Source organism: Theropithecus gelada, chromosome X, assembly GCF_003255815.1.
Source record: "Theropithecus gelada isolate Dixy chromosome X, Tgel_1.0, whole genome shotgun sequence".
Classification (NCBI taxonomy): Eukaryota; Metazoa; Chordata; class Mammalia; order Primates; family Cercopithecidae; genus Theropithecus; species Theropithecus gelada.
The window spans coordinates 147,631,333-147,642,994 of record NC_037689.1 but is presented as its reverse complement, the minus strand read 5'-3'; positions in this window follow the sequence as shown (position 1 = coordinate 147,642,994).

Here is an 11,662-nt window from a genome sequence, read left to right as displayed (position 1 = left end):
TAAATGATGCTGGGAAAATTGGCTAGCCATAAGTAGAAAGCTGAAACTGGATCCTTTCCTTACTCCTTATACGAAAATTAATTCAAGATGGATTAGAGACTTAAATGTTAGACCTAATACCATAAAAACCCTAGAGGAAAACCTAGGTAGTACCATTCAGGACATAGGCATGGGCAAAGACTTCATGTCTGAAACACCAAAAGCAACGGCAGCAAAAGCCAAAATTGACAAATGGGATCTCATTAAACTAAAGAGCTTCTGCACAGCAAAAGAAACTACCATCAGAGTGAACAGGCAACCTACAAAATGGGAGAAAATTTTTGCAATCTACTCATCTGACAAAGGGCTAATATCCAGAATCTACAAAGAACTCAAACAAATTTACAAGAAAAAAACAAACAGCCCCATCAAAAAGTGGGCAAAGGATATGAACAGACATTTCTCAAAAGAAGACATTCATACAGCCAACAGACACACGAAAAAAATGCTCATCATCACTGGCCATCAGAGAAATGGAAATCAAAACCACAATGACATACCATCTCACACCAGTTAGAATGGCGATCATTAAAAAGTCAGGAAACAACAGGTGCTGGAGAGGATGTGGAGAAATAGGAACACTTTTACACTGTTGGTGGGATTGTAAACTAGTTCAACCATTATGGAAAACAGTATGGCGATTCCTCAAGGATCTAGAACTAGATGTACCATATGACCCAGCCATCCCATTACTGGGTATATACCCAAAGGATTATAAATCATGCTGCTATAAAGACACATGCACACGTATGTTTATTGCGGCACTATTCACAATAGCAAAGACTTGGAATCAACCCAAATGTCCATCAGTGACAGACCGGATTAAGAAAATGTGGCACATATACACCATGGAATACTATGCAGCCATAAAAAAGGATGAGTTTGTGTCCTTTGTAGGGACATGGATGCAGCTGGAAACCATCATTCTTAGCAAACTATCACAAGAACAGAAAACCAAACACCGCATGTTCTCACTCATAGGTGGGAACTGAACAATGAGATCACTTGGACTCGGGAAGGGGAACATCACACACCGGGGCCTATCATGGGGAGGGGAGAGGGGGGAGGGATTGCATTGGGAGTTATACCTGATGTAAATGACGAGTTGATGGGTGCTGACGAGTTGATGGGTCCAGCACAGCAACATGGCACAAGTATACATATGTAACAAACCTGCACGTTATGCACATGTACCCTAGAACTTAAAGTATAGTAATAATAAAAAATAAAAAATAAATGTTTATATTAGAAAAGAAGAATGGCCTAAAATTAATGACCTTGGATTCCACTCTAAGAAACTAGAAAATCATGGGAAAGTAAATCCAAAGTAAGTAGAAGTTAAGAAATAATAAAAAGGGCAAAGGTCAATGAAACAGAAAAAAAAAACTGAGAAAATTAACAAAGCCAGCAAAAATTGATGCTCCTCTTCCTCGACTAATCAAGAAAAAAGAGAATGCAAATTAGCACTAACAGGAATAAAAGATGATCATCAAAAACAAGAAAAGCCTGAGATCATTAAAGATCCTACAACATTAAAAACATAATAAAATATTATAAACAGCTTTATTGCAACAAATTTGACAACTTGGATAAAATAAACACATTTCTTAACAATAACTTACTGAATTGGACACAAGAGGAAACAGAAAAATCTGCATTTCATATCTAATTAAATAAATTGAATATATTATCAAAAACATTCCTTCCTAGGAAGAAAACTCCAGAGCTAAAGAATTCACTGGTGTTTGCCATCAGACATTTAAGGAAGAAATAACACCAATTTTACCCAAAGAGTTTCAGAAAATAGACAAGGTGACTCTTCCAATTTGTTTGATGAGTCCAGCATAATCCTACTTCTTATGTTTTCTTCTAAAAGCTTCATGGTTCTAACTTTTATGTTTAGTTTTGTGAAACATCTTTAATTTTGTGTTTGACATAGGTATAGGCTGAGAATATTTTCATGACTTGGGTAAGAAAGCTTTCTTAGGAACGGAAAGGACACAATAACCATAAAAGAAAATAAAAACTTATAAATAAGACTTTGTCACGCCAGGTGTGGTAGCTCACGCTTATAATTCCAGCACTTTGGGAGCCTGAGGTGGGAGAATTGCTTGAGGCCGGGAGTCTGAGACCAGTCTGGGCAACGCAGTGAGATCCTGTCTCTACCAAAAATTTAAAAAATTAGCTGGGTGTGGTGGTGCACACCCACAGTCCTAGCTTCTTGGGAGGCTAAAATGGGAAGATTGCTTGAGCCCAGGAGTTCGAGGTTATGGTGAGCTATGATTGTGCCACTGCATGCCAGCCTAGAAGGCAGAGTGAGACCCTGTCTCAAAAACAAAACAAAACAAAACAAAACTTCAGGGAGAGCATAATTTCCTAATTTCCTATTCCTTAAGTGTGGGCTGCTCGTAGTAACTTCCTTTCTATGAGTATAGTATGGAAGAGGGGAAAAAGAGTAAGGTTATTGTGGGGAAACCTGACAAACTACTTCAGCCAGGTGATCAAGGTCAATATCAACAGTGATAAGTCATGTTGATACGATGTAATGAAGATGGCACTCTATCTCCATGCTATTCCTTCCATAAACTCATAAATTCAGACTAATCACAAGAAAAACATTTGATAAATCCCAAGAGGAGCATCTTACAAAATAGCTGACCTGTACTCCTTAAAACTATCAATGTCATCAAAAAAAGAGAAAAGCTGGAGAAAATGTCACAGCAAAGAGAATCCTAAGGAGATATGGCATATAAATGATATTAATATAGTATCCTGGATGGGATCTTGAAATAGAAGAAAAGATACTGGGTAAAGACTAAGGAAATATGAATAAAGTATGGATTTTAGTTAATAATAATGTGTTGATCTGGGTTTATTAATTGTCACAAATGTACCACACCAATGTAAATGTTAATTATAGGGGACACTGGGTGGGAGGTATATGGGAACTCTCTGTACTATCTTTTCATTTTTCTATAAATCTAAAACTGTTCTAAGCAATAAAGTCTATTTTTGAAAAGACATCATTAAGAAAATGTAGAGATGAGTCACTGACTAGGAGAAAGTATTTGCAAAATATATATCTGACAAAGGACTGGTATCTAGGATATTACAAAAAAAATTTCTAAAACTCAACAATAAAAACAACTCAATAAAAAGAGACAAAATATTTAATGGACACTTTATGGAATAAGATATACAAATGGCCAATAAGCATGTGAAAAGATGCTCACCACTATCATTAGTCATTAGAAGAATACAAATCAAAACCTGAAGTAACTCAGGAATGGAAAACCAAACACTCTATGTTCTCACTGATATGTGGGAGCTAAGCTATGAGGATGAAAAGCACAAGAATGATACAATGGACTTTGTGGACTTGTGGGGAAGAGTGGGAGGGGGGTGAGGGATAAAAGACAACAAATATGGTGCAGTGTATACTGCTCGGGTGATGGGTACACCAGGTTCTCACAAATCTCCACTAAAGAACTTACTCATGGCTGGGCGCGGTGGTTCACGCCTGTAATCCCAAAACTTTGGAGGCTGAGGTCGGCGGATCACCTGAGGTCAGGAGTTCAAGACCAGCCTGGCCAACATGGTGAAACCCTATCTCTACTAAAAATACAAAAAGAAAAAAAAAATTAGCCAGGTGTGGTGGTGGGCACCTGTAATCCCAGCTACTTGGGAAGCTGAGGCAGGAGAATCACTTGAATCCAGGAGGCGGAAGTTGCAGTGAGCTGAGATTGTGCCATTGCACTCCAGCCTGGGCAACAAGAGTGAAACTCCATCTCAAAAAAAAAAAATACCACCTGTACCTCCAATAACTTATGGAAAAATAATTTTTTAAAAAAATCACAATGAGCGATATCATTACACCCACCTGAATGGCTAAAATTTAAAAAGAATAAGTACACCAAATATTGGCAAGGATATGAAGCAACTGGAACCTTACACATTACTGGTGGGTACATAATATGGTGCAACCACTTCCAAAACTGGTGTAGCTTGCATTTTCTTATAAACTTAAACATATACCTAACTCTATGACCAGGCAATTCCATTTTTAGGTATTTTCCAAGGAGAAATGAAAACAAATGTCCACAAAAAGTTTTATGAAAGCAAACTCATAGCATCTTTATTCACAAAAGCCAAAATCTGTTAACAGCCCAGGTGTCCATCAATAAGAGAATGGACAAACTAACTGTGGTAAATTCATACAATGGAAGACATCTCTGAAATAAAAAACAAACTACTGATATATGCAGCAACATGGGTGAATTTCAAAAACATTTTGCATGGAAAAAACACTTACAAAATAGCATATACTGTATGACTTCATTTATATAAAATTATAGAACAGGTCAGACTAGTCTATAACAGAAAACAAATGGAACTTTGGTTGTCTATGGAAGTGGGAGCCGAGATAGACTGGGAAGGAACACGAGAGGATTTTCCAGGACAATGGTAAGATTCTAATTCTCAGTAAAGGCTTGGTTATGGCTGGGCGCAGTGGCTCACGCCTGTAATCCCAGCACTTTGGGAGGCCGACATGGGCGGATCACGAGGTCAGGAGATCGAGACCATCCTGACTAACACGGTGAAACCCCGTCTCTACTAAAAATACAAAACTTAGCTGGGCGCGGTGGCGGGCGCCTGTAGTCCCAGCTACACGGGAGGCTGAGGCAGGAGAACGGCATGAACCCGGGAGGCGGAGCTTGTAGTGAGCTGAGATCCGGCCACTGCACCCCAGCCTGGGCGACTGAGCGAGACTCCGTCTCAAAAAAAAAAAAAAAAAAAGGCTTGGTTATGCAGGAGTTGTATTTTTCCAAACTTGTCACATTGAATACTTTCTGTATTTCTGCATTTGATTTCTGCATTTCATTATATGCAAATTTCATCTCAGAATTTAAAAAGAACTGTAAACAAATATTAATGGTATTCATACTGGTATGAATCATTCATTAATGGTGTTCATCCCACAGTTTGGCAGAAGATTTTGTAACATGTAAAAGAAACTAGGAGACTAATATCCCAGGATATACAAAGGGTCTTACAGGTCAACACAAAAAAGGCAAACAACCCAATAGAAAAAGTAGCAAAATGGCTTAGCAAATACATTACAAAAGTGTAATGTGACCAGTGAAAAGATGCTCTGGTGGAGCACCCTCCAGGCCAGAAAGAGCCTTCAAGGTGGTCTTCATGACAGTTTGGGGAGGCAGGCGGGTCAAAAAATGATTCTATTCCTCTTTGTTTTCCAGATGAGGAGGGAAGAGGAGCTGCAGGGAGTTTGAGTGACTTATCCAAGGTCCCTGCAGCTGATTGGTAGTGAGGACAGGGGGTGGTGTTTGAATCTTCAGTAACAAGAGCAGCAAATGATATAACTGGGACTCAACCCCAGGACTCTGACACCCTTCTTAGCATTGTTGCCCTCAGAGCAGCTCCTCAGATTTATCTCCCAATGGCTGCTTAGCTGGAATGTCACCTATGTAGAGCCCTTGTAATGATCAAAGCTACAGTCACTCACTCTGCTTTTTTAGCAATGAAAATTATACTATCAACAAAATTGTTACCTGCTCCTTCTACCTCCAGGTAATGATACACTGTTACATCCACAGAATGAAAGGTTGTAGCTAGTGAACGATCAATAAGCTGAAAGTCCTCAGATGGTACTATTGACAGGTGATCCTAGAATGGCTTAATACACACATATACATGTGAATTTATACACACAAAGCTCATGACCATTTTAAGGAAGCTGTATCACCCTACCAGTTCAGGGATGAGCTCCCCAAATTGGGGAATTCTGTTCTCTGACCAGAGTTGACAGAATACACCACAGGAAGAGCCCACTGTGCTTGTGACACTCGTTAAGCTCTGATAGTAACAATGGATGGCACAGCTGTCTTGGTTCCATCTCTGAGTGTGGGACATATTGCCATAATCAGACTAATCCAACACTTCATGTCTGGCCTCGCTCAGAACTATGCTGGGATAAGTGCATCTAAAACATAGGAATCAATCCTCAAAAGCAGCCCTGAGAGACAGGTCTTATTTTCCTCACTCATTAAATGAGGAAATGGAGGCTTGGGGAGATGAAGGAAATTGCCCAAGGTCACAGAGCTGGCCAGTGTTGGGGCCAGGACTTGAAATTGCAAGCCCATCGTGGTCTCTCTCCTGAGTGTGAACCAATGCCTCTTCTCCTACACTGTGCAGCCTATATGAATACATTCTGGGAAAGGCCAAACATGATGAACTTGGCCTCACAGTCTGTGACCCAAAGGGCCCAAATGTTACTCAGTGACCCCATCTTTCAGTAAACTCTGGAAGCACAGTGTTCTCCTGTCCTTTCTAGGGCCAACAGAAGGATGCATGGAAAGGATGACGGTCTTGACTTCTTTCCCTATAGCCTAGCATGTCTAGCAGTCTAGACATGTCTAGCAGTTTGCTAGTTATTCGTGGGAGACACTGTAGTTTGAGTGAAGAAAAGTTTCAAGTTACAAGCCCACATTGCATTTGTTAACAGGATTTCAGCTCAGGAGTGCTTGCCTCAGGCTGACTAGTCAGTCAGTCCAGTGAAAACTGTCCCGAAACCAGGAAGGCCACCCGCCTAGGACAATGTCCTGGGAGTTGGTGCCCAAATGTGCTGAGTGTGAGGCCAAGGAACCAACACAGCAGCATATTAGAGGGCTCTTTTCTTTCTTACAAACCTCATCCCCACTCCACACAAGCTGTAGCCACAAGAAACCTCAAATCGAGAGGAGCTTTTGAGAATGGCTAATGTGGAGCACAGAAGAAAAGTCCAGTGGAGGACTCCCAGCTAAGTAAAGGCAAGAGAGTAAGGGTGCAAAACTTTAACCCCTTTACCTCCCTCCTCTAATTTCCTGATTGCTATCCCTGCCTGCTGCTCTCTCCAGCCAATGGAGCCTTCTGCTGAAGGACCAGGCAGCAATCAGGACTAGGGACTGGTTCAAGATTCAGACAAAGGCCAAGTCTAGGTTTGCCAGGTTCAGAGTAGGACCCTGACCACCTAGTACACCCATACCTCCCAAACACAGAGAGGCATACCTGACCCATAAAGCTACTGAACCCACAAATATTTACTCATCAACATCTCCGATGAACCAGCCACTCTGCTGGTTGCTAAGGACAAAGTGATGGGCAAGGCCAACACAGCCCCTGCTCTCTGAGGAAAGGCATTCTAGTTGGGGAAGAGAGAAAATAAAGAAATCAACAAGTACATTACAACTTTACAATAAATGTTATAAATAATAATTTGATAATAAGTGTCCTGAAGACAAAATATAGGGTAATGTGATGGTGGCTGTGGGGGGCAGGAGATTGGCACTTCTAGTCAGGAGGTTCAGGGAAGGCGACACAGCATGAATACACTCACACATCCTAAGCACACATGCAATGTACAAACACTCCAAAATAAATCAATCTTTTGCTCTTAAACACACACACATACACGCACACATATATAATCATGGGATGTCAGAGATGGAGAGGCCATTGGAGGTCACCCAGCCCAGTGGCTTTCATTGTCTAAAGGTCAATCTGTTTCTTTAGTAAAGTCACATCCTTGGCCTTACCCTTGCTCCCCCAAGGTACTACCCTAGAATGCCAGAAAAGTTTTGCTGTCACTGCTCCAGTCTTAGTACCTTAATGTACACATACACATTTCAAGGCCCAGGATAGAGAATGGCCCTGCCCAAGGTCAGGCCATGAGTTGGTGACAGTTGGGGACTGGGCCCCTAACCCCTCCCCACTATGCCTCGTAGAGGCTTCTCCCAATTGTCATCTCTGGCGCCTGACAAGTGATGTGTCTAGGCTTAGGATGGTTAATGATCTCCCTAAGGAATGAGGGGAGCCTGGTGGACCTCAGGTACCACTGAGGACAGAAAGGAAGAAGCCGGATGGGAATTGGCACACCTGTCGGAAACCAGCTACCTTTACTGTGGGTAGAGCACTGCAACTAATGAGCATTTCACTGTCTGCCAAGGAAAAAACGTAGGAAGCAAGTTGGTGTGTGTATGCATGTGTACATGTATGTGTGTGCTCACGCATGCTCATGTGTACAAAGAGGAAATCCATGTTACCCGGAGGCCTGGCACCAGCTTTAAGGTAGGCATAGACCAAGGGCTTTCAGAGGCAAGGGCTGGCAAAGACAAGCTTCTCTTGGCAAATTGCCCTCAGGACCCACACTTATTTTTGAAAATTAATGATGCTGGAGAATCTTTCACTTGAATGAGATATATACAATTTTAGAACTAGCCAAGTGGTATGAGGAAAAATGTGTGTGGGCTTGGAAGCTGGTCCAGTCTAGGTGAAAATCTGAGTTCTGCTGTTAAGCTCCTCTGTGATCTTAGACAGGCAACCACAAACCTTACTGGGCCTCTGTTGTCTGTGAAATGGAGATAATAATAGCTATCTTTTGTGGAGTGTCTGCTGTGGCCAGGCTCTGGTCAGGAAAAGAAATCCTCTCATTCCAGTGCAACAACAGCCTTGCAAGGTATGTCATTTCAGTGCTGCTTCTTACTCTAGCCTCTGCCTGAGAGTCTCCAGCAGAGATGGCATTCACGTAGCTCCCTGCTCACTTTCTCCTCATGGTGTTTGTCTGTACCCACTCCTGATGGATGGGTGGGCCAGCTCTGTACTCAGATCAGGGATGTTTAGGGATGTGCTCCTGGGCACACAATGAAGATGACTATTAGAGCCCAAGGTATATATGCAGTGTCTTGATGCTTGTTTTATATGCCAGTTGTTCCCACCTAGCTGGGAGCTTTCCATAGACAGGAGCAGGGCTGGCCTCCTTGCTGGAGCCATAGCACCCAGCCCAGTGCCTGGAAAACAGATGCCCTTGGTAAATGTCTGTTGAATTGATAATAATGTAAACTCTTGCTCTGTCACAGATAAATTCCTTGGTAGACTCAAGTAAGTTAAGACTGTCCCAGATCAGTGACTGAGGCCGAGACAAAGATCCTAGAATTGAAGATGTCACAACTAGGGAGAAGCCCTTGGAGATGGCCTAATTATAGGACAGATAGAGACCTGCAGCTGAATGAGAGGAAGTGACCACCTAAAGTGACCCAACACCCTAGGAGCAGGGACAGACCCAGACCTCACACCTCTTGATCTTGGGTGACAGTGCATCCCTTCCAGTTTTCTGACCCTTCTCAATCCAGCAAAGGTAATCCAGGAACCCCAGAACCAACAAGGGCCCTGGCAAACAGAGTCAATGCCCTCCTCCAACAAGGCCCCTCATTCTGCCCTGGATTCTGGCCCTCCTCCCTGACCTTGCAAGCACCTCAGGAAATCCCATTCTGGTCACTATCTGCTTCCTCCCAGCATCCGGGCCCCTCTGCTCCAACAGCCTTGCTGCCAGCCCATCCCCCAGCCACTCTACACTTGGGCCACAACTGGTTCAGGCTCAGAGTCCCCAGTGTCCTGGCCAACATCCACAGTTACTTCCCAGATTCCTTCCCAGGGTTCTGTGGAGATAACCAGAGGGTCACTGCTGCCCTGTTATAGCCACTCCCTCATCTACAGGGCAGGTATCTACAGTCTTCTAGCTTCTGAGGTAAGGACTGGGGCAAGCAAGGATTTATAGACTGGAGGTCCAGGCTGCAAGTGCCTGCCACCTCTCTTACTGCCTGTGTGTGAGACTTAGGGCAGACTGTCAAAGGTCTGCTTCTTGTGGGGCTGAGAGGGTTCAATGAGAAAATGCATCTGAAAGGCTCTCTGCAATGACTGGTGCCCAGAAGGGGTTCTGTAAATGTCAGCTTTCCTTCCCTGGGGAGGACTTCAGGGTACCATAAACTCCCAGAGATTATCTACAGTAGGTATGTGTGCATGAGCATTTTATCCAGGAAGAGGACCTCATGGCTTTCATGGGAGTCGGGCAATGACAGACCGCATATACAACCGTGGTCCCATAAGATTATAATATCGTATTTTTACTGTACCTTTTATATTTTTAGAGACACAAATACTTATTGCTGTGTTACAGTTGCCTACGGTATTCAGGACAATAGCCTGCTCTATAGGTTTGTAGCCTAGGAGCAATGGACTGTACCACATAGCCTAGGTGAGTGGTAGGCTATATCATCTAGGATTGTGTAAATCACTATAGGATGTTCACACAAGGACAAAATTGCCCAGTGACACATTTCTCGGAATGTATCCCTGGATTTAAGTGAAGCATGACTATATAACTATCTCTATTTTACAAATAAGAAAACAGGATTGGAGCAGTACAGTAACGTAGTTGGGTCCATGACTAATAAGCAGTGAGCAGAGCCAGGATTCCAACTTTGGCAGTTTGGCTTCGGAGTCTATGATTTTAACAATTGTAATAGACCACCTCTCAAAATGTTCTGTTACTCTGTCCTATGTCCTCTGTGCTTTTGTCTTACTGCCCTGACCTTATCAACTATGCCTTGACTATCTCCTGCCCTCACCACACACCCTTCCCCCACCCCTGCTGTCCTTTCCCCTAGTCTCCATAGTCAGGGTAGCAATGGGTCATCCTGCACTGCAGTGTGGGCTCATCCCAGATCAGTGTCTCTGGGATCCCGCTCAGGGGCCCCATAACTGTTGGGTCTTTAGGTCTCAGAGCCCCATGCCCTGAGCTGGCTCAGTGCAGGCCCCACAGGAGATAGGGGAGCTGACACTCAACCAGACTCCACTCACTTTCCACCTAGAGGAAATTCTCTAGATCAGAGGTTCTTAAACTTTAGTGGGTCATGGAACCTCTTCTAGTCTCCCATGAAAGCCATGAGTACCTAACTATAGGGTTGTGGCAAGTGAGTTAATGCACGTAAAGCCCTCAGAACGGGGTCTGGAACTGGGCAAGCAGTCTGCACATGCTTGCTGCTACTATTCTGGCTCAGGCCAGTGAGGCTAGAGGACAGAGCATGTGGATGAGTGCAGTAAGAGGTGAAGCTGGACCAGCAAGCTAGGGTCAGATGGGGGATTGCTTGACTAGGCTGGGCTGAAGAGTCTGGGATTACATCTGCACATGTAGGGGCACCATCAACCATTTCTGAAGAGAGAACCAAGACACACTAACAGGTACTGTGGAAAGATTATATAAATATGATGGCGGGGCTGGACACAGAAGAAGGTCACTCATTTATCTAGTCAGTCAGTCATTCATTCACTGAACTCTCACCCATGCCAGGCTCATGATAGACCTGAATGAAGATTTTCCAGGAATGAGACTCTTCAAATTCCACATAAAGGGCTGAATCTGTGCCCCAAAGTGGCTTTCACTTCACCACTTTCTCCAAAAAAATGCAGTACCCCTCTGTCAGGGAAGCCAGGGCCTAGGTGGGCACATGGAGTGGAACCCCCAGCTGAATCTATCAGTGGTTAGGTAAGCTTGTTTGGCTAATGGCCTTGCAGGCAGAAGGAATCTGAGGTAGGAAGAATAATAGTCCCTCCCAAAGATGTCCACGTCCTAATCCTTGGAACCTGTGAATATGTGACCTTACAAGGAAAAACGGACTTGGCAGATGTGACTGAATTATATTTTAGAATAAGAAGATCATTCTGGATTATCCAGGTGGGTCCAATGTAACCCTGGATTCAGGGTTCTTGTAAGTAAAAGCGAGAGGCATAG